Source organism: Sciurus vulgaris, assembly GCF_902686455.1.
Source record: "Sciurus vulgaris genome assembly, chromosome: 3".
NCBI lineage: Eukaryota > Metazoa > Chordata > Mammalia > Rodentia > Sciuridae > Sciurus > Sciurus vulgaris.
In genome coordinates, this window is record NC_136463.1 from 99,694,825 (window position 1) to 99,719,524 (window position 24,700).

Sequence of the window (24,700 nt, forward strand, 5' to 3'; positions counted from 1 at the left end):
ATAGTTATTCAATGTTTCTGAGTCTCAGACCCTCCCCATTTGTAATAAATATTTTCTCTTTCTACCTCCTAGGATTGTTGTGAACATCAAGTGAGATGTTTTGGTCAATGTACCTTGAATAATATGAAACACTCTACATTCTGAGCTACTCCTGATTCCCATCATCACACATCTCATGGGCCATGCAAGTTAGGAAATCAATTGGTCCTTCTTATGGGGACCCAGAGTAGTTCTCACATGAACTTTCCAAGAAACGATATGGGCCATAGATGCCAGATCTTTTGAATTCATCAGAGGAACTTGCAATCCGGACTTTTTTTGTGAAATTGTTCAATTTCTAAACACTCGCAGTCTATTCAAGTGTGTTTAAAATACATTGTGAGCCAAACTAAACACATTTGACAACCATCGGGTTGTAATCTCTGTCAATTCCTGCATTTTACAGCTAGGGATGTGAGGTGTAGAGAGGTTGGAGGATGTGCCTAAGGTTACACTGCGATGGGAAGGCAGGACTGGGACAGCTAGAATTCCACGTTTCCTGAGCCAAGGTCGGGACTCTTCTTGTTTTATTAAGTTCTGATTCCAGATCACCACAGATCAATTAGCCCACTGGAATGGAAACTACTAGAAGACAGGTGACCTAATGAGGAATGAATTTTTCTGCACTTTTCTCATTAAAAGCCCTTCCTTTGTGAATCTGCCATTGCTTTTGCTTTGGAAGCTAAATTTGGTAAAGGTGTTCACAGACAATGAGGTCAGAAGCACATGCCTTTTAACTCCTTTCTGGCAACCCTTCCATCCTCTTATCCACTGATCTTCCTCCTCATCATCCTCTCTACCATGCCAAGAAAGGCTTAGTTTGGGACTGAAGTGGGAACCCACTTGACACCATACTAATGTTAATACCAGATGAAACATTTTCTGAGCTCTCTGCTCAGCCTGTACAGGAATTAGGAAAACAGAACACCTCACCTATAAAGCCACTACTCAGTCTTCCTAAAAAAACACAGGATAATTTAAATAAAAAAATAATGAGTTCAGAATATATGACTCCCATAAGCTAATAAATCACTGTTATGGCGTGGACATGGGTTGAGTTTGTCCTTCAACATTCATAGGTTTGAAGCTCTACTCTTAGTGTGGTCATGTTGGGTGGTGCTGGAACCTTTGGGAGGTGGAGCCTACAGCAATGTAATTGGGTCATGGAGGCATCGAACTCAGAATGGATTAACTAGTTCTCATGAGATCCCCCCAATTAGTTCCCGTGAAAGTTTGTTCCAAAAGAGCAAACTAGTGCCTTCCTTTTCTCCGGCTTCTTCTTATGCCATGATATCCCACCACTGTGATTCCATCTGTCTTGGGACCCTCACCAGAGCTGGACAGTGTCCAGCACCATGCTCTTGGACCACTAGAACTATGAGTTAAAGAATCTCCTTTTCTTTATAAAGGACCCAGCCTCAAGTATTTTGTTATAGCAACAGAATATCTGTTAATACTTTTCACTCATGTGTACTAGATTTGATGATTCTAGCTCCCTTCATTTTTTTGTTGTATAAAACAATGAATACCTGAAATTTCAGAGTGGGGAAAACTTAGGGGAAAAACAAGACATTATCTCACAGTGATTTTGGGGCACAATATCAACAACAAAAATGGATTAACATTCAAAACAGCATCCTGTCTTTGATTTAGAATCAAAAGATTGAGGTTCAAATCATGGTTCTGCCAGTTGTGTCTCAATTTCTACTCAATGAGAAAAGGCTACGAATGTGAAGAGTTCAATTCTTCGGATAATTCCAAGTTTAAAATTATATGAAAATATTAAGGGAAAATATTTTGGAAAGTTAAATATGTCGGATTTTGCAATAATTTTAAAATAGGAAAGGACATACAGGTAAGCATAATTATAATATAATATTAACAAGTATCATTATTTAATTCCCACAATTGGAATTTTGGGAAACTTGGGCTGGGGCATTTTTTACGAGCAAAAATCTACAGGACTCCTTTTCTTTCTAAAACAGATTTGAGCTATAAGATCACTGGCCCTCAGTAACCTATGCTAATGTTTGGATCAGCAGAAAAAAATTATCTACTTGGAGAACTAAACAGTTGGGGTATTTATCCCTCAATGCCTCAAACTGTTTTAAGAAGCCATAAATTAATCATCCAACACTGCCTTCTCTCTTCCTTTTCTTCTCTGTTTAAGAAACGAATCAATAATTTAAAAACACTCCCCTCCAGAGGTAAGAGATATTTTTTGAGTCAGTGTTATTTGCCAAAAGCTATGCATTTTTTAAGGTTCCAGTTTGTTTTATACCCACAGTGACAAATTTCTTAATGATGTAAGTGAAATTCTTGATGAATCTAGAAATCTGATTGTGAAGTTTGAGGTTCCTTACTTGAGTTTACAAAACTTTTCTATTTGGCCAAAGAGACCTCTTGCTAAAAGAATAAAATCTTGAAAAGATTCATTCATTGTATTTTTATTTCTTTTCTGATTAAACCTTTCACACTGATCACAGAATGGTAGATTTTTCCCTTTTATTTCTGGTATACATGAAAAATAGGTAATTCATTAAGCATGGAGAAAGAAAATGTCAAATAGGGTAGTAAAAAGTTTTTTTTTTTCCCTCAGAAAGAATGTAACATTTTTTTTTCAATTGCATTTTATAAAAGAATGGCCATTCAAGTGGAACTCAGCAATTAATTTTATTCACTCCTTATTTCCATGTGTATTCTTTTTAAAACTAAAACTACCTTGATCATGGATTTGATTACAAATCCTGAAAACAATTATGGAAATGATCTTTAATATAATAATATATTTTACTGAATGTCTCAGCTTTTTCATTCCAACAACTGAAACAGAGACAATTCTTTGCGTGTTGAAATGTGTAATTATCATGTATCCAAAAGGGAGGGTGTAATTTTCACATCTGATTACAAGGGAAGGGTGTAAGTGAAGCTGCCTGGGTAAACTTACACTTGTTTACAAAGAGCAGTACCTTTGATATTAAAAACTCAAAACATGCAAAACACTGGGAAAAATCAAGATTAACATGCACAAAACTAAACAAAAACCTTAGTATTTTTCTTGGCTCCACTACAAAAATAAAGTCATTTCTTCTGAACTTGTGTTGGTCTGCTTAACTTCTGATGATTTTAAGACTCAAACATTATTTTATTTTACAAGCTTGCTGGGGACTACACTGTTAAATGTTAGGAAGCTCAAACACTAGATGTAATTTAAAAGGAAACTTCAAATCCTTTATGCTCATAAAACTATGTGGTCAGTTCAAACTAGAGAATGATTTTCATCTGAACATAACACACTTTTCCTAAATACAACACCACTGCTTGAAAGATGTACATTTTTGATTTTTTTTTTATCTTCCTGCTATTTTTTTTTTAACTTCTGATTTACCTTTGATAAGATCAACTTCTGCTCATGTGAACTTATGTTTTGGACATGTAGGAAGAGATGATATCAGTGAAAGTCAGTGCTGTGATGGTAGTTATCACTTAGCAAGAAGATTAGAGATAAACACAAGAGCACACAACAGGTAGAAAAAAGAAACTTTCCAAACAGCAAACATGTACCAGAAACAATTTTGTATGAGATATAATTAGGATTGCTACATCATTGTGGTAGATTTATGCAGAGCTTAAAAGATTGACATTGAATATTAAATATGCTGATCCTATTTCATCTAATAAAATAGGGAACAGGAAAACAAAGACAAGGCTAAAAAGGAAAGGTTTAAAAATCAGTTTAAGAACTGGAGATAAAACTTTGTTCATGTTAACAGGAGTCCACTTAACTGCATTCAGTTATCTATTTAGCTTTACAATTATACAGAAAGCAATGAATTTGTTAGAAACCTATTAAGTCATATAGGTTTTCATTGTTTGAAATCTATTAAGTCATATAGGTTTTCATTGTTTGAAATCTATTAAGTTATATAGGTTTTCAAATGCACTACTAATGGCAAGGCTGATTTTGGTATATACTTCAGAAATTTGGGGGGTGGTGTTTATTTGCCAAATCAAACTTTACAAGCAAGAACTTCAAAAAAGAATACAAGCTAACCAAATGATTAGGATTGAAAATAACTACAATTAACTAAAAAATTATTTCATGGAAAAGAACGAGGGTCTTCATTCCTTGATTGTCTAAAGCATTTCAGCAATAATTGTAGCTGAACTTTCATTAGATCTTTGGCTTTTTTACTTTACATAGGATTCCACCATGAGTCTTAGATTCTGTTTTCCATTAAATCAAAAAGCAAAACACCTGACGTAAGTGCCCTTCCTCTTCTAAGTCAGTAGGCATCCCTGTGCTGGGACCAGGATGTATGCATGGGAATGTTGTGTGTGTGTCTGAAGAGACAGGAGGTTCAGAGGACTGTGGCAGTTCCAGGTAGCTCAGAGGCTCACCAAGTACCACATATCTGTGTCCACAGCTTACCAATCAATGCTTAGCACACAGCACATTTTTCACTGTGTTGTTAGAGTACATTTGCTTATATTTTGCACAATTTTAATTTAACCATATTGATCAAACTGAACACTCAATAAGACCCTAGGCACCTTAGGCTTATTAAAATTAGTCAACATGAAGCAAGTGAGCTAAGGAAGTAATGGAAACTGTTTGGAGATTTAAATACAGTGGAACCCACTTAAATAAATACCTGTTAATGAAATAAATCTATTAAATGAATTTATTTTCTCTGAACCAAATCAAAACACATTGAGTAATACTCAAGGGGACCTTTAAATGAATACTGCTTAAATGAATAAGCATCTTAAACGGACATGTTTCTCTTGAAAGGCAAATAGTATTTTCATGTTTTGTGAGGTTAATTAAAGCAAGAAAATCCACGTTGACTTTTTTTTTGGACACATTGTCATTCTTTGGAATTAAGAAGAAAAAACTGCTTAAATAAAACTGTTTAAATACTATAAATACTATTTTTCTTCAAGGTTATCATTTGTGTGTGTGCACATGTGATAGGCCTTGGGCACATGGGGGGCAAACACATGAAACACTTGAGTTCACCACTTATCAGGCAACTTAACCACAAAAAGTTAAAACAGAAAATTATTAAAAATGTTAACTTCCTTTTGCAATCCTACTGGCTACTTTTACCAAATAGTTTTTTTTGCCTCTTCAGAAAGAATTATTATTTCTCCAGCATGGTTAAAAGGTGGGATTAAAAGCATTGATTCCCTGACTCTAATGACGATTTGTATGAATCTCACTGACACATTCACAGGGCTCAAAACAATGTATTTGAAAAGATATAATTGCTTTTTATTGTGATAAAAGCATATCTTAAAATCTCCCCTATTAGCCCACTTTTAATTGTACTGTACAGTACTGTTAACTGTACCTGCACTGTGTGTAGCAGATCTCTAGAACTTGCCTAAGTGCTTTTTAGCATCAAGTTCATGTTGGACCACATCTTTAACTGATCAGATCTCTCTTTTCTCAGAGGGGTGGCTGACCTATGTTGGTATGTTATTATAATGACAGAAAAAATGCAGCACACGTTGAAGTCTTCAAATAAAATCTTTTAAAAATACAGTCGGCACACAATCCACAGAGATTTTTTTCAGACCCCCTTTATGTAGTGTTGCCTTTAGAGGGACTTGCTTATTCATTTTTTTCCCCTTCTGGCCTAAGATATTACCTCTTTTTCCTATGCAAAAACATTGCTATCATGAATCAGGCAACTAGTGGGAGACTGCTGGCCAGGTTTCACCCCACTAAAATTCTAATCTATACTTTGTCTTTTAGAATTAAGGAGAAAATGCATATCAGCAGAATCTCCTCTCTACTTTATTTCATTTATAAATTACGAGAATGATGCTATTATATATTATTAATTTCTGCTGTTCTCCAACTCTGCTGCAGCAGTGAGCTGCGGATGTTGGAACGGTGTAATTATGTTCTAGTAGGGTAGCCATCCGTTTCCTTTCAAAAATTTACAGGATTCTTAATCACGCTGCTCATTTGGGTGCGCAGCAGCGAGGATGGCGAAACACAAACAGGGCACGTTCGTTTACATAGGAACACCTGCTTAGCATGATAGCAGATGTCAGTCAGTAAGCAGAACACAAAAGGAAAAAAAATATCAACAACAGAAAACTCACACCATTTTGACTTGGTGCAAGGAAATCTTTTCAGAAGTGATGGCAACAGTGGACATTCCCTCTTAAATACAAACAGGCTCTGAAATTCCCAAGTGTTGTTTGTGGTTAATGTGTTGTCAGAGAGAGAGGACACATTTGCCTCTTGTTGCATTCTGATATTTACTCTGACTTTCTGTATTATTTGGGGGAATTACTGAAATAACTCTGCCTCAGTTTCCTGGATCAGTGAGCAGATAATGGGTTGAATATTCTAAATAAACACCTAGTTCCCCAAGGGTGATTATTACTAGAAGCAAAGTAATAATAAGAACACGACTCTTACCAGACCTAGTTCAAATCCCATCTCAGATACTTAGCAGTTGCCTCACATCAGTCAAGTTTTTTAACCTTTCTAAGCCATAGTTTTCTGATTTGTAGTGTCAGTTGAAAAAATTAAATGAAATAGTGTATATAAAGTGCCTGCCACAAAAGAATGCTAGGGGTGACTGTAATATTATTATTACTATCATCAATGTCATATCATTATTCTGATCCTTACAGAGCCTTTCCCACTTAACATCTCAGTTATTAAAAGTCTGGATGACCACTAACTGACATTTCTTGTAGAGATCATCACAGCATGCAATGTTTTTGATCTGCATAGTTCTGTAAGGCTATTATAACAATACCTATTACCATTGTTTCATACTTAGAGAGAGTCTGTCATCATTTCCACTACATTTTCTGAGATTTACATCTGAAATACAAAACAAAGTTTTCTGGGATATACTCTCCCTTGAAAAAGAGTCCAACGTAAGTGAAGTCTTTCTACAACTTTGACACAATAAAATGAGGCCATGGAAAAGAAAGAAATTAGAAGTTCATCATCTTCCTAAGCCCACCCCACCCTTATGACTTGCACACTAGTTTTTAAAGGACTTTTTGGACTACTCTGATATTTTCCCTTCTCTTTCTTTCACCAAAATGGTTAAAATTCAAAATGGAAAACAGCTATCACACATGGGCAATGACTAATTTTCCTAAGGAATTTTAGTATTCGGCATGTGTCTGCTTGTGCAGGTCTGTGCGATAAAGTCTCCCTGAGTATGCATTGACTTGATACCCAATAATGGCTGCTAAGGAGCCGTTATGTAGTGCCGTGTCAATGATCCGTGCATTGAGGACTCCCCGAGTACGCATTGACACGATAGACCGGAACGGCTCAGAAGAAGCTGTTATGGTCTATCATGCCAGTGATGTGCGGATATTGGCAGGGCCTCTGGCCCTTCCATGGAAATTATGGAGTCTCTGAAGAAACTGGGGTGGGCGCCATGTGGGCGCCAGCAGCAAGCCTAGCCACAGTTTCATTCTCCCTTCTCCTTGGGTTTCTGACAAGAGTCAGCCTGGAAAAGTTGTACACTAACTTTAGTAGTCCCGTTTCATCACCAAAACATAAGCAGGGACTGAAATATTCTTACCACTTGGTCTTCTCATAGAAAGAAGCTTATACTGTTAATGGCAAAAGGAGGGACAAAAGCTGAGGTAACATTTTTTCATGTTTTTGCAAGTTTTAAGTTATAAGTATCTTTGATGCTTTGTAAATTTCAAGGTGTGCCTGTACATGGTGCCTGGCAGACTTTTTGCTGTTGTGGTGGTGGGGATTTTCTGAGATTGAAACATTCAATCTATGCAAAGAAAAACACCTTCTTTTTATGTCCTCAGAAGTTGAATAGGTATCCAGAACTCAGCATATAGGAAATGGTTCAAAAAACCTTGGGAAGAGAAGTGCAAGTTCAAGAATAAAGTTTGGATTCGCACATGCTTTACCAACTTAAGGCAGTAATTAATTCACTTATGGTATTTACATGCCCCTCTTCAGATACTTATGGAGAACATGGGAATTTTAAATTCACAATTCAGTGCAAGATTTAAAATGATCTTCATTAGAATTTGAAGCTATACTCTAAACTGCTTTATATACTACCAAAGGGAGGCTCATTATGTAGTACTATATTTGGACTACCTTCTTTACATTTTGTAGCTGTAGATTTTGAATGTATTTCTGGTATGCTTAAGCAGAATCAAACAAAGTGTTTTAATCAACTCTATTAACTAACCAATCCATATAGTTGCATGGCAAACATCTAGGCAAGAAGTTTCAGTGTATCTCCTTTTCTGATTATCTCCAAGGGATCATGGAGGAAGAGAGATCTGAGATACCCAAGCACAAGACAGTGGCAAAGACTTGCACAAATACCAAATGCCTCACTAAACAGGATGGTGGAAACAAAGAAACAGATTAGGCAGAAAATAGTTATCATGATTGTGATTTTAAATACGGAAAGTACTTCTGCATGCTCATTTCCTTGAGTAGAAAACAATCCAGTTTTCATAACAAAATTTGGACTGAAGGAAGTTATCTGCCCTTTGTATGTACTACACCTTGATTGACAATAATTAATAGAAGAAGCAAACAGAGCTCACCAAAGGCCAACCCAAAGTGAGTGCTCAAGAATAGAATAGAAAAATGGAGGGAAGGTTGTAATGTTAAATATCTACTATGTACTTGGTACATATCCTGTTACCAAAATTTCTTTACAACAACCCTAGAACATAGAAATTATCATGAGAAATAGAGACACAGGTGGAGCAAGTTGCTCCAGGTTGTATGGCTAGTATGGAAGTGGAAACCAAATTTGAGCCCAGATATCCAAAGCTTATGGTCTTTGAGTATCCATCCTGCCTCTCAGCCTCTCTGACCCATGGGTCTCAAAGATGTCACTGAGAAGGGCAGAAAGCCAGTTGATTTAAAATAAATAAATCTAAGTTTTCACAAGGCAATAACTATTACAAAGTAAAGTTCAAGAAATGTGACAGAGGAACTAACATAAAGTTAACAAAAAACCTTTTTCTAGCTATTACGATATATGCTAAATCTTTAATGTACCTGCCACACCTGCTTTTAACAGAATGTTTTTCATAGATCATATGCTGAGCTAGTCACTGGTGATAAGAGATGGGCAAGACTGTCCTCAAGGCATTTATACATTGTGTCGGGAGACAAACAGGAATCAGATATTGTAAGTGCAGTGATAAAGATCAGCATGGAGAATACCTTATGAGGAATTTTTTTTTTTTTTTTTTTTTTTTTTTTTTTTGTACCAGGGATTGAACTCAGGAACACTCAACCACTGAGTCACATCCCCAGACCTTTTTTGTATTTATTTAGAGACAGTCTCACAGAGTTGCTTTAGGGCCTTGCTAAGTTGCTAAGGCTGACTTTGAACTTGCGATCCTCCTGCCTCAGCCTCTGAAGCCTCTGGAATTACAGGTGTGCATCACTGTGCCCTGCTTATGAGGAAATTTTTGGAGGATATTTTGGAGTGAAATTTCTAAAAGAAAATATATGTGTACTTCCTGGAAACTCAGAGGTAAAAAGTAGGCCCTTCACTGTGGCTATTTCTTTCCCATTTCTTAAAATTATTCCCTTAAGAATAAAAGAAAGGAATATTCCAATACTTCAGGCTAAGGTTATTATTTCTTATTTTGAAGAATGTTTCAGAAGGGTCCAGAAACTGGAGAACCTCTGTCAGGATTCCTGGCAGCCTGATTAGTCACACCTTAGAGTCAGAATCAGAATTTACTGAGCATCTGCTAGGCTCCAGACTGTCCTTAGAATCTTGTTCAATCCTCCCAGTGATTCTATCAATCAGTGTTGACCCTTATTCTAGGCATGAGAAGTGAAGCTCAGAGAGGTTAAGAAACATACTCCAGGTCACATGGAAACTAAATGGTAAAATCAGAGAAATTCGGACACACATTGGTTTGTGTCTGATTCCTATATTTTCTTTTTCTTTTTTTAATTCCTTTACTCCTGGAGAGAGGAAAACTGGGTTCCATTTGTTAGAATTGAATGGATCCAGAGATGTCCCAGAGCAGGAGTCTGGGTAGCAGAGATGAGAACATGAAATAGTGACACAGTTCACCTTTGAGACTCTAGCAGACAGCACGCAGCAGGGAGTGTGAAGAGAAGATCTGCTTCCCCTATATGTAGACCAGTTAATAGCTCCTAAATTTCATCTTTAGTTGTGCAAAATTTTGGGGATTTTAATATGCTATCTTGAATTCACATCCTATTTGTATCTGATATGAATGTTGTCCAAATTCTATTATCTAGGAACTTAATTTAAAATAGCTTCTTGAACTGTCAAAAACTCTAATAAAACAGGAATGTTTCAGACAAGCACAGAGCAAGTTCTGTGGGATACCTGAAGTCAGCTCATAAACTGTGTTCTCACATCAGTGAAGAGGTAAAATCTAGACTTTTGCAAAAGTCCAATGAATCCTGCACTTTGAATTTACTTGAAAGTCAATATTCTGCTTATTATCTGTATCTATTAAGAGACTTTAATTGAAATGATAAGGAAAATATTTGAACCACATGGTTAGGTTGAAAACTGACAAAATGCTGAATTGTTATTCTTTTTCAACAACATAAATTAATTTCTGAGAAGGTACAAATCTCTAAGTTCATTTCCTTAAGCCCTTTGAGAAAGGTAGACAATGTAGAAATAGGCAACTGCAATTTTTTTTTTTTTTAAAGGCTACTGTTCCTTTAATGCCCAGCTGGTTCTGAGATGTAATAAAATTGACATATTGATTCCTTTGAATTTACAAATGCCTGTTTCATAAACTCCATCTCCAAAGCCTAGGCATCTTTAGAGCACTGTCATCTTTTTTCTCCAAATGGATCAATTATGTGCCCACGTAATCCTGTTACCTGTGAAATCCATGCATACTTCTCCCATTTGCTGCAGTTCCCAGGCGGACAAACTTGCATTATGTACGCATAAACAAACAGCGCATTTTCCTGATATTAGAGATTGTTTTCAAAGTGAAAGGCAATCTCTTGGGTCCTTTACTCGAGAGAGAGAGAGAGAGAGAGAGAGAGAGAGAGAGAGAGAGAGAGAGAGAGAGAGAAGAGAAAAGAAAACAATTTGTGCATGTTTCTTCAAGTAACCTCAGTATCTATACACAAATACACAATCGTGTACATGCGTGCATACATAGATTTATATTTAAAAATGTTAAGAATCTATTTAAATTACATGGGTTTGCTATGTTAACTGCTTCAAGAAGTTAATTATTCATTTTAGTTAAACTAGTCTATGCAGGTTTATCACATTTTTTATTGCTGTCTTTTCTCCTTTGTTGATAATTAGTTATTTAAGGGCAAATCATCCCCAAGATACCTTGACACAATTGAGAAATGTAAACCCAAAGTGAATTAGGTTATAAAGTTTGCAGTATCTTAGGGGGGAAAGAAACGTCTTCAATATTTTTCACTCCAGCACTTGACACTAACTGGCTCTGAGACTTTCTTAAATACACAGAGTCCTTTATTGAAATAATCGTACAAAACACAAAGATTCTGCTTCTACTACATTAGGAGGGAAATGCCTCAGTGAACTAGGAGGCCTTTCCCATATGTTGAATCTGTAACAGTAAATTGTCTTCCCATACAAGCACATTTGCATGTTCACGTGTGGACACACCCACCAGCACAAAATGCATAACGAAGGCTTATGTGTGAATATATGCACAGACCATGGCTATACAGTCCTTTGCAAATAACCAATAAGCAAACATGCTTTTGTTTATGTGTGAACTCTCTGTGTGAGCAAAGTACTGTGCATGTTCTGCACAGAGATATGAATTCTTGTTTCATTCTTCCAGCCTATGCTGTATCTGATTTTCCTCACTTCACTGGGCACCCAGCAGTCCAGTTACAATGCACTTGCACTCTACAATTTGTCTCTAAGAGATTCCTCAAATCATAAAACATCTTGTCTGTCGTCCAGTGTGCTCCCCATATGCAGAAAAGATGGTCTGAAAAATTGGGTTGTGCTTGGAGCCCTGTGGTCTGGCCCACCGCTGCCGTTGTGCAGGAGTGGTTTTAAAGATAAATGGCTGCATGTTAACCAGATTTGACATGCTGTACAAAGGCAGGCACCTTTGGTCCCATGACACAGCCAAACAGAAAACACAACAAGCAAGCCTGGCAAAGATGTCCGACATGAATAAAAGCACAACAATTTGTCACATAGTTGTTACAAAATGTTAGCAGCTTTAGGGCTTGCCATGGGATGGCAGAGATAAGGCAGTGTGGAGAATTTGAAAGTTTGAGGACTGGTGAGTCTTAGGCAATGGAAGAGTTAATTCAGAAAAGGGGAAAATAGTCATTGCAAAGGGATTATTTTCATTTGCTTCCTCATAAGGCAGAAGAAGGCCTTAATGTCATGAATTAAATCAGCAAGACCAGTATTCCCGGCTTAGTAAACTCTGCTGTTTTGAAGGATTGCCTGTTAACTATCTCTTTCCAAGTTCCCAAAGATGTAACATATTCTAGGATCAGTTTCTTGAGGATCAGCAATCATTTTTCATTTTCCTTTACAAACTGACATAGTGACGAATGAAAGGAATAATTTTGAAGATGAAAAATTCTTACACCCCACTTAGTCTCATATTCACCCTCAAACAAAGAATCAAACTGCATCACTATAACTCTTTCAAATGCTGGATTTCCTTTTCCAAATGTCCTTCCAGTCCATGATCACTACTGCCTGTAATTCTGGAAATTCCATGATTGCAGTAACATTTAACCATAGACTTTCTTCCCGACTCAGGCTTATGCCCTTCCTAAGCCTCAATTTCCTCTTTCCTCATCTATAAAAAGAATATGAAAATAATAGTATCTACTCAAAAGAATTGTTGTCAGCACTACATCAGGTGACATAGACAAAATTCTTAGCACAGGTTTCAAGGCATTATAAATACTTAATAAATGTTAGATAATATTATCTTTCCTATAGTTGCCAAGACATGTCACTGAAACATAAATGATTATGTCACTGTTATGTAAGAGGTAGTTTATAAGCTCACCATCACCTATTTACTGGATTAGAGCCAGAAATATGGGATAGGAGATTTTCATGCTTCCATCCACCTTTGCAGACTCAATTTAAGCTCATCTCCTTGCATGTGCTCATGTTCCAGATGTTAGCTGGCTGGCAGTGCCTGAGCTCTTGGCTGTTCTCTCTTCCAATGCGTATAGATGTCATCCTTTCAGCCCAGGGCACCTTCCCTCAGCGCACGAGTGAAACCCATTATGTGACAATGCTTCCCTCAAAAGCCACCTCCCTGGAAATCTCCCATCACCACCTGCTCCCATATCTAGTTGCACCATCCTCTGCACTCTTCTCACTGATGACAAAGTTCCACATCTCACTCCCACGTTTTGATCATGTCTTAAGGACCCCTCTTTCGCACTACACAGTGAGCTCCTCAGCATCTGGTACAGTGCCGGCACACACTGTGTACACAATGAATACAGAATGAATGAACCCCATGAGTTCCTGCTAAAAGACCAGAGGCCTAAAAAGGACCTACTGATGTACTTTTCAATTATTTCTGCAATAAGAAAAACTTTCTTTCCTATAATACAAAGCTCAGATGACCCTCAGGAACGAAGGCAAAAGAAACCCTCAGTGGAAAAAGAAAATGTGCATTTCTTCCATGAATCTGACATCAGTTTTGAAGTGGTGTTGCTTCTAGGAATAGCAGAATGAATCAAGAAAGATCACATAGCAAACTGTGAAAAGAAAAAGGACAGACATTAAAAAAAAAAAAAAAAAAACAACAACAACAACAAAAAACTTGTTAGTCAATCTAATGCTGTTTGAGGCCTGTAGTCCAGGACTTTTCTAAGGATCCTGATGCCCCACAAGAGAATGGAAAAGAGATTTGGTAGAAGGAACTTGTCTGAAAGACAGTCATTCTCAACATACACATATCAGGGGTGGAATCTCTCAAGTAACTCCAAGTGGCCCTGCTAGCTTGTGGGGCATTGCAGGTCAAACTTAAAGAAGTAGAGATTTCTACTGCAACTTTTTCAAGGGGTTGGGAGGGCCTGGAGTTTTGTTGACATCTGTGATTCTCTAACCTTTGTGACCCCTTGTAAACTCTGAACCAGAGCAGCCTGGAGCACGTCACAGTACCTCCCCCATCGCACCACTCCCCTGAAATCTGAGCCAAGCCCCATGTGGCTGTAGATCTTCTGTTCACAGGTCCTGAAGGGAATTCAGGAAGTCATCCTTTAATGAAATCTGCCCCCCACCCCCTCTGGAGGTGAATGGACTGCTGGAATATGACATTGTCATCAGCACAGTTAGTGGGAGGCAAGAGCTGGTCAAAGGAGAGGATCATAGAGTTAACTAGTGACCTTTCAGCTTCCTCCATTTATAGGTCTCATTTTATTTCTACTTGTAATATTAAATGAGAAACAGATTTAAATATGGGAGAAATGACGGCATGCCACTTGGAACAACCAGCTGAGTTGTCACCTTTAAACTGCACATTTCATTTGTATCCTAAAAGTGATGAAGAAGGGCCTGGGAAAGTCTGATACAGGACCTGAAATGGCAACAAGCTCTCAGGAGTTTCCATTATTTTCCTTTCTCTCCCTAGAATGTCAGAGTTACCCAAAGAATGTCTTCGGAGTACAATCATTGGTTTCTGCCCTAAACAGCTAAGAACCATGCAGAATATTTCACACGAAAGACTCTGATAATCAAATTGATCTGCAACAGTTAACTAAACATTCTTAGGATGAGCTTTATATGGAGATATCATTTTGCAGGATGCCAAACACAGAAGAGGATGCTTAAGAAGTCCCACAGTCTCTTAACTCTAGTGGTATCCAGCTGAATACTCAAACCTCATATTCTTTGTTCATTATTAAAATTTTTAAATTCATATTTTCAGAGAGAGATAAGCACATTAAAGTTAAATTTCTCACATTAAAAAATTTTAAAAAGCTTAGTGTTTCTCATTTTGACAGTAAAAACATGGTGTAAATAGAAATAATTTGAAAATAGTATCTAAACTATAAATTTAATCATGTACATAGAAAGCTTGAAATATATTAAGTTAATGATATGCTTTGTTAGAAAGTGGCATCTTTGTTAAAAGGAGAGATGGCATTAATAAGCAGAGTTCATGTCTGGAAAAATTGTTTCTAGTAATAACTATTATCTAATGTTAGAGGTTTATATGTGGAATAATAAAGATAAAAAATATCAGTCTTATTATAATTTTCTTTCTTCCTTAAACTTTAAAAATTAAAGTTCAAGAATTTATTGGAGTGGTTAATGGTCTTCCTGTGTGTATTACTCTCCAGGTCTCTGTTTTATTGATGAGGGTTGTTTTGCAGCAAACCAAATCCACATTAGTCAGAACTTCAGGTGTGCAGTTCTGACCACTGTAACAATCCAGGCTTGCCATTTGTGTCCTCACATTTCCTAACCTAGGTCCAAACTATGTGCAGCACAGAAAGTAAAAAACTGATGTATTGTGCCATCTATGGTAGCATTTGTTCAGCATTTGGTACAAATGGGAGAAAAAAGATACAGAATGCATGGATTGATTTTCAAATTACCTCAATATTTTGAAAACATTTTCACCTGCATGCTGAGAATGCTAAGAATGGCAAGGAAGGCAATTGTGCATTTGCACAGCCTCCACTGCATTCATTTATAAATTACCTCATCACTGACTGAAATTAACACTGATTCTTACAGGCAATTTCTCAATTTCCAATGCTAATTACATTTTTTTTACTTTTAAATTCTGTACCACCTGTTTTGGGCAAGACATCTTAGGCAGCGCGACCGCATTTAATCACAATTTTAATTAACCGCCCTGTAGATGTGAAAAAGAAGCAATTATAATGTAGATGAATGATGATTTTTCTGCATTAAATTGTTTTGTTTCCCTGGTATGTTGATTGTAACACAGCACACAAATACAGTAACTGTACAATTTTTTTCTATTGTAATTTAGTAATTGTTTTTGGAAAACCAGTTTGGGAATGAGTGACTTCATCTGTTTACAAATTGATTGATACTGTTCACTCACTGATTGCTGCGGCGTATATTTTGGTATTGCACAGCCTAGCATAAAATATAATTAGAGATGCACAGGCTTTGCAGCACCATTTTGGAATCTGAAAATCAACTGTAACTGAAGTATGTTTTCCTTGAGCATACTAGTATCAGTTGGGGCTGATGAAATGATAATCAAAACAATGGGCTTTCCAATTCCACCACTAGTAGAAACCCTTAGTTTCAATCTGATAGTTCTAATATGGTGAGTTTATGAATTACTATGTACTAGGCCTGGGAGCTGGGGGCTGGCAAGTCTGAAGCTTGCACAACTCACTCAGATCTGTATCACAAGAAGCATACAAGTGAGGTAAGGAAACAATGATGAAAAATAAAGAGTTGCTGCTTTGGAAATGGAAGGATTGTTCCTGACACCAGGCACAATGCACTGGTGTGCTGTAGCGCTAGCCTATCTCATCTCTACACTATGATACAATAAGATCACATTCATGCTCCTGGCTTGCAGATACAGATCATTAAAGCCGTACCTCACTGCAGATAAATTCAGAGATCTTATTTATGTGAAGCAGAGCTTGCTTCTCACTCAGCTAGGAATGGGATGGCGGGGGGGGGGGGGCAACAGTCAGTGATACTTGTTTATGAAACCTTTATGTTAATGGATAGTGGAAGATCTACAGTTACTATTCTCACATGAATTGGAAATCCCTCCAGGAATGCCCTATACCAACATCATACCCACTCCCAATCTCTGGGACATTCTCAGTTAATGCACTTCATTGGTATCACAGGCCTGGTGTCTCCCTCCTGTCATCCACTGAATAATTCTGAGATGTGTGCTCACTTGAATGAGTCCTGGGCTAGGCCATTTATGCCAGTCTGGAAAAAAGGTGAAAGGGCCATATAAGCCATCATGGATGTTCAAAGTGTATTTATGAGATCTATTCATTTTACACCTGATTCCTTAAAAGATCCTAAACTAGAATAGTTCATTAAAAGGCGAGAAGTCATCTTGGTTCTGGTCATGTATTTGTTATAAAACATAGCTGGGACCATGGCTTCGTTTTAGAGCAATTTAAAGATAGAATGATAAAGATATGAGTTGGCAGGGCTAAGTAGATAATGTTGAGATAGGGTTGGGGCAGGAGGACTATTTGGATCAACTTCTGTTTGTTTCTTTTATAAATAGTTACTAACAAAATATTAATAGGAAACACCAAATGATGCCAAAATTCACTTTGTATATTAAGTAAGAGTCTATCCTATTAATAAATTAAAAGGTCTATTCTTTTGCCCATTTCAGATTATCTGTCTAAATCTTGTTCACGCCTATGGGCCTGGACACAGAAATCCCTGATGAAAGTAAGACAACAGCCAGAGTGTCTTACAACCTAGGGCTGCCAGCCAGTGTAAGTCTTTTTCATGTAGGATGTGATACAAAAACAAGCAATAAAAGTTTACTTTTGCCTAGGCACCCCTGCCTGTGTTACCCTTTCTGGATGTAATAATTATTTGATATAAATGAATACTGAGTAAAACTTCTGCCAATAAAAAAGGCGGGAAGGGGGACAATTCATTTCTGTTTGTTAGACTGTTATTGCGAAGAAATGTGCACAGTACAGGTGGAGATGCACATGTGTTTTACCCTGGAGATTCCATTTCTGGTTTCTAGTGCAGCCTCTGTGCTTGTTAGCAGCCATACCTTCACAGGGCTGAATATTTTTCTCTCCTTCACCACCTTCCTCACCTTCCTTCCAACAGCTCTAGAGAAAGATGCTGTTTTATGAATGGAGATAAAAATAACCCTGAATTATCTCAAATTATAGCCTCTTTACATAATAAAAAGGGAGTGTTCTAGCAATAGACTTAAACTTTTTTTTTTTTTTTTTTTCCATAAAGTTGCTCGAGCAATAATGCTTGTTTGGAAGTTTCTAAAAGTGGTAACATCTGTGCTCCTGCTGGGAGATGCCATCCCGCCAACCTTTATACGAGCCATTTGTCTTTGAGAGAAAATAAAGTACCTGATCCCAGGCCTGAGCTCATCTTAGCTCCCCGTATCTTCATACTCTGACCCACTGCGTTCCTTCAAGAAGAGAGCTGCTTCCCATGGCTACCTCCTCAATATAAACTTACTAACTAATCTCTTAGCAAACACTTGAAGCAAACCTGAAGAGAGGAAAGAGAGGCAGAGGGGGAAACAAAAACCCGGCATAGATAAAGCTCAAGACACATTCAACAGGACACTGGAATCTAAATTTAGTACCAAACTTGAGATTTCTTTTGAAGGGTTGCTTGTTGTATGTGGAACAGGGATTTTTGTAACCACAATTTTATTTTTAAATCTCAATCCTAATTCTTCTGCTATCTCTTAAATAAGGCTCACTTCAACATGAACTCTCTTGACTCTTTTCCCTGTTGACGGAGATGTGCCTGCTCTTCTAGGTATTTGCAAATTTTTTTTCATTACTATATCTTAAATAATGCCTTTTTAAAAGTCCACCCTGACTGCACTGTGTACACACAAGGTAACTTTTCCTTAGCAATTTATGTGAGAATCTACTGTTGGAAATAAATAATGACTTTCAACCAATGATCAAAGAAAAATAAATCTTTTACCCTAATAAGACTTTTTAAGACTGGAATCCCATTTTTAAATGGATAACAGCTAAGAGGCTACTGGCAATCTATTTATTTCCAAAGCTGTGTTTTAATATTGGCTGCACAGAAACTGTACAGCAAATGGACCCTAGGGTCTTCAAAGTTAAAGCTTTTGAAATAAAGTTGGTATGTAGTATTTGAAAACATATTGTCCAGAATTTAAGTTTTAATATCTAGGAATAAACAGAGCATTAAATCAAGCAAAACTGTGACAAGGCCAATATGCACACGGATGATGCCAGCAAGGCATCTTCAGCCCTTTGTTCACAGCTTAACAAAACTGTGCCGTCACACCACTTTAGTTCAACAGTGCCTGTCGAATGGGCATCAGCAGCTCAGCCAGTGCCTGTCATACACACAGCTCCAGGACGGTTTGAAAGCAAGGGCTTATTCCACCCCCAAGTCTAGTTGGAAAGTGAGGAGGTTTTAAAATTATCCAGCAAAGACACCAACCTGCCCCCTCCCCAAAGTTAGAAGAGAGAAGGAAGAATGACAAAAAAAGAAAAAGAAAAGTGTGTGTGTGTGTGTGTGTGTGTGTTTTAAGATATAGAGAAGGAAAAAAAAATGTACTCAGGCAAAGGAAGCACTTTTTGTATTTGTTTTCATTGTGAAAGCAATTACAAAAATTTTGCAATCAGAATTTTTCTTAAAGTGACATTACTGATAATAAAATAAAAGTCGAATGTCATTGTTATTTTAAGATTTTGACACATATTTTGGCCTTTAACCAACCAAATAAACTTCTTACATCAGAACAGGCGGGTATTATTTGAGAAAGAGACTCTGCAACCCTATGTTATTCTGAGGAGTCTCTCTTAGATGTAATTTTGGCTACGTGGCTGTTTTTGTTGACCAAAATGCATTAGCTTTTAAATTTACAGCCTCCCGAGTACTGGTCTCTGTGAACATTTAATCTGCTTCAAAGGAGAACCCTGGAGGAAAAAAAAAAACGTGGTAAAGAGAAGGAGTGTTCACTTTCTAACAAGTTAACAATTAGAAGGGAAAAGTAAAAACTTAAAAAAAAAAAAAAGCACAAAAAACCCAAACTGTCTTATTTTCCTCCTATGACACTGATCATGAGATTTGGCTTTTGAGCTTTAATAAGTGCTGGGGAGGTGCCTTGAAACTTTCCTTCTGTTTAATTAAGTGAGCCCACTCCTCTTTAGACATCCAATCAGAGTGAGTGAGAACGAGCCCCGGAGCAGGGCTGGGGAGTCCTAGTGGCAAGAAGGAGCTGAAGGTGTTCTGAATCTCGACCTTTCCAACTCTGTCAGGATCATTGCTACTTAGATCCTTCCAGGAGGAGCTGAGATTTCCGTACACTAAAGTTGAAAAGCTCGTGCTCTCCACCTCTCTCTCCCCCCTGTCTGTCTTTCACTCTGCTGCTGTCAGTTTGCTGCCTGTACTTTGGCTGTCTCTTTTCCAGTCTCTACCCTGTGAGTTTCTGGCCTGCCAATTTCAACTTGAAGCTTGACTGGGCTGATTTGATGCAAATACCTCCAGGGAAAACCCTGAAACTGATGAACAGTTATGTCAAGTCGATTTTGCACCATCGGGAAAAGGTAACCTCTGCGAGAAAAAAAACAACAAGGTTAAAGAGACAAGGGCTTTTCACGTGTAATACCTCTGCTGCACATCTCGTTCACTGTTTACCATCCCTCAGAAATTGTAACTGTCAGAATTAGTCCTAATTGCAGATGCGAAAGCTGCCATTATAATAAAAACAGAGGCAGTGCAGGCATTAAATGTAGCAGCCTAATTTGTGAGACTACAGAAAAGGTAGAGTAAATGAATATTTCATTACTTTAATTACCAGGGACTACTCTTTTCTTGCTGTCTTATGATAAGTGTTGCTGTAACTAGCAACAGCAAACATCCACTAAAACATAAAGTGCAATAATCGTCCTGCTGTCAGGATCACCACTTTAAAATACGAGCAGGGAAAAAATATAATGGTTTATCTATTTCTTAGAGATTGCAGAAGTAGAAGATGGAAATTCATTTAATGTCAGGGGGAAAAAATGCACACACAAAGGCACCAGTAAACAGGTTTTAGTCAGAGAATAATGGCTCCAAGAGAGAGAAGAAAAAAAATATCAGTTGACTATACATCTGAAGTGTTAGCCCTAAAAGAATGCTGGAAAGGAGAAAGTGGAAGGTAATCGTGTTCGGATTTTTTAAGGCAAAATTTTGTTTTGTGTTACACAATGTGATTGCTTGAACATCAGAAAATAAAACTCAAGTGACTAGGGGAAAGACGAGGAAGGCAAGCAGTTTTCAAATGATTAAGTAAAGGTGGAAAAAGTTCAAGTTGGCAAAAGTTTAGAAGCTCAGTCCAGTTCCATTTAAAAGACTACATAAAGCCTGCCAGAAAAAGGACTTTGCCTGCAGTTCCAGGGTACTGATTCATAAGATTTGGGGAGTCTCAATTATTACTCACCACTGACACCTTGAAAAACCCTGAGCAACTCTCTACAAATGTCAGTTTCAGGTAAGGGGGCCCAAGGGGTGGGAGGTGGTTGGATGGTGGGAGGTTAGCCTGGGAGAGGGGGGTGTGGTTGAGGAGGTTGCTAAGACTGGTTGAAGCCAGCCTGTCTCTGCATTTATCACTGTGTCCCAGAGGAGGTGTTTGTTCAACATAGCAGTTTGACAGCACAAAAACACTGTGGCCAGAAGCCCTATCAAAGAGCCTACTGACACGTATCATTTGTGGTCTTGGTTTCACAGGACAAGACTGCCTCACACTTTATCTGCACAAGTATAAAATCCACACATTTCTAAGTGTTCGATACAGTTTTAAACCCCCCTCCCTTCTTTTCTTCTAAATATTGTAAACACTACTTTAAAATACCATCTTTATTCAGGACTCTGGAACACTGTTTTAAAAACCATAATAATTTGCAATCAATTTAGGATAATCTGCGTTAAGGTCGGTAGTACCGAAAGAAAACAGCACAAAAAAGCACAAAGCTAGCAATTTATCCTAAATAATACACTTAAAGCTCAGATTAATAGGTACAAGTAAGTTTCATAAGAGTCAAGTGGCATAGAGAACACTTTTCCCCCCTATGATAAATCTTAAACAAGAGTCTACATTAATTTTTCACCTCTACTATTTGTGTTTAAATGTATTTCATTCATAAGCTAGATATATGTAGTGAAAATTAAAGAGAAAGAGTACGAAAGTTTGGGTCCCAGGGTGCATTTGTGTCTATGTACATGTAAGAGTGTGTGGATATGTGCTGTATTCAGTGTTCAAATTCCATCTACAGAGCAAAGGTGATAGGGAATCTTCAGAGGACAACTATTTTGCTTAGAGATAGTTCCCTCTTAATGGGTCTATTTATTATGAAAACACAGCTTACTGAGTTCTTTATATGTAAACCTCACCTCTTAAAACTGAGAAATCTCATGATGTGAAACACTTCCATTGATGTGCTTGGTGTCTAAAATAGCAACTTAGGTACTTCCAAGAACAGGCAAATTGCAAAGTTTCTTTGATTACAGTTACTTGGATATACAAGATAATATAAATACCACTTAAACTAAGAAACAGTGAAAGCTATATGCTACATTTATAGATGAGGTGGGTACCGAATTCCTTGAAATTTACTTATTTGTTTGAGGGGAAAAAAACTCAGATGTTTACAGAACATATTTTAGTATGTTCATCTATTACTGATTACTTCTTGTTTTGAGGAGACTATCTCTTTGTCAGGAGCACCTTCCTTTCCTAGAGTTAGTTATAAAAAGAAATATGGAACAGCATACAAGAACAAAAATCTCTATGTTGTAATCTGAGCCACATTAACTATTACAGAGGAGGCCATTACAGTTTTTAATGTTCAAAATGTTTCGTCTCTTTTGTTATGGGAAATCATTAATGACAATTACCTATTCTTAAAAGAATGTGGTCAATTACCTCTATCACCTGAGATTATTTTAAAATGTCACTGTATCCTGGAGATTTAAAAATACACCATTGTATTTCTGCACTTGTGATAAATAAAGTTGCCTAAACTAATCAATTCTGTGTTTATTGTTTGAAAGATTATCTTCATTTGAGTGTGATTTAACATCAAAAAAGTCAAGTTAAGAATTAGTCTTCCTCAAGTTCATAGTAGAGAGTGTGTGGGTTTATGTTGAAATTGCAGACTACAAAAAAAAAAAGAAAAATGAAAAACAACTTTTAAGAATGAATTAAATACTATTGAATATGAAAATTAATACTTTATATTATAGGGAAATTTATCTGGAGTCTTAATTTTATCGGAATGCTTTTTAAAAGGAAAGAAAAAAAAAGTAACTTGAATATGTATACTGACAGTTCTGTATTGTCTTCTAATTCTAACCAGAACTTCAAATCTCAATCCTTCAATTCAGTTCAGTAATGGAACTAAATTTGTAAATAATCATGAATCATTATGATGATTGCATTCCTCAATTGAAAAATGAAAGCAAAGTTCAATCAGGTCCTTCTTGAAATCTTTGCTCCCCTTACACCACTTTTTTTTTTTCCCCAAGCTCCTGGCTCTTCTGAGTCTGGTTTTTTAAAGTCCATATTAATTTCTAACTAAGAATGCAGTACCCACTATAAATGTGCATGACTTTATCAGCTCTCATACTTTCTTGGGTCACAAAAACACAATATCTGATGAGACACTGATCATCTTCCTTCTCCTTTCTCTCCTCAGCTCCTCTAACTTTGCTGTCAGAAGCTTGAAAAAATATGCACAGTTACTGTTGCTGAGGGGAGACAAAGTTTAACTTCTGGGTTGGCAATCGGAGAATAATTCATGAGCAGATTTCTAGCAAATGATATGATTTGCTAAATTTTGGTCTTTGATTTATATTTATGTACTCCTGCTACTGCTAAGGTTTTGCCAACCTCAATTAGATCATGAATGAGATCATTTTAATTCAACCCCCAAACTGTGACCTGACCATGGTCTGAAAGTGTTCAAAAAGTAATTTTAAGCCTCCCTTTGATTTGAAAAGGAATACTGCATGCTTGGTCGTTCATACAAATAACATAAAACTTAATTATTGGATGATTTGGCAGAGGACCTTCTTGCCAAACAACAGTCAATGCCAGCTACTGTGATGCTGGCGCTGCCCAGGCCCCCAAGCCCACAGCCCCCTTGTGTATGAGCGTTTGTTCATTGTGTCTCAGGGCAAGATGCGTTCAGATAGGATTCCAGGATCTGGGAGGCAGGGTGTAATGCGAAGGGTGTACCGTATTTATAACTCCAGTTAAAAAATGCTGTCTCACCTAGAAGGGAAGTAGATCCGCGCTGTCAAATCACCAGGAGGCTGTGACAAAGGGAGCTTGCAGCCTGACACACGGTGTAACAACATAGCAAACACCTTTAATTCTGTCATGTCTCATACCCTTTACTTTCTCACACATTTATGGCTGCTCGAACGTTGACACCTACACTCTTTTTCAAAACTAAATAAGGCAATCTTATTTAAGCCCAAATGCAACACCTGTAAAGTTATTCTTGTGCCCAGCAAAAAATAACCATTAACTCCTTCCTCATAAAACCTGCTCTGCTTGCTTTGGAAACACTCAAGTTGGTAACCGCCAGCTTAAAGTCCTGACTCCGAGGTCCACATGACCTCCCAAGCTCTGACAGATAGGCAAGACTTCCCCCTCCGATAGATGCAGAGGCTGAGATAATGCCACTGTCCCAATTGGCCTCCTACAGCTTCTTGAGTTGAAGCCCCTTTCCTCATCACAAACTTCTGGTGTCTTTCACAGTAAGGAGAGAGGCCCCAGCTGCTTCATTCCCTCTAGCGACCAAAGTCTAATATTTTAAAAGCTAGAAATGAAAATAGCTTTTCTAAAGATATTTCCTGGAATTTTTAATGTGCTGCTTTGATTCCTTTTTTCTATCTTTTTTTTTCTTGCCAATTATAAACCACCATTTGGAGGGCTTATG

At 37.4% G+C, this 24,700-nt stretch overlaps 1 protein-coding gene and 1 long non-coding RNA gene across 2 annotated transcripts in view; one reads left to right on the top strand and one right to left on the bottom strand.

The window, feature by feature from the left end:
- ZEB2 (zinc finger E-box binding homeobox 2) overlaps nucleotides 1-24,700 on the bottom strand; it is a 153,203-nt gene that overhangs the window by 119,964 nt on the left and 8,539 nt on the right.
- On the top strand, nucleotides 3,795-11,090 carry LOC306658570. Its single transcript, XR_013763080.1, has 2 exons — nucleotides 3,795-3,901; nucleotides 3,936-11,090. It is a non-coding gene; the product is annotated as an uncharacterized lncRNA (long non-coding RNA).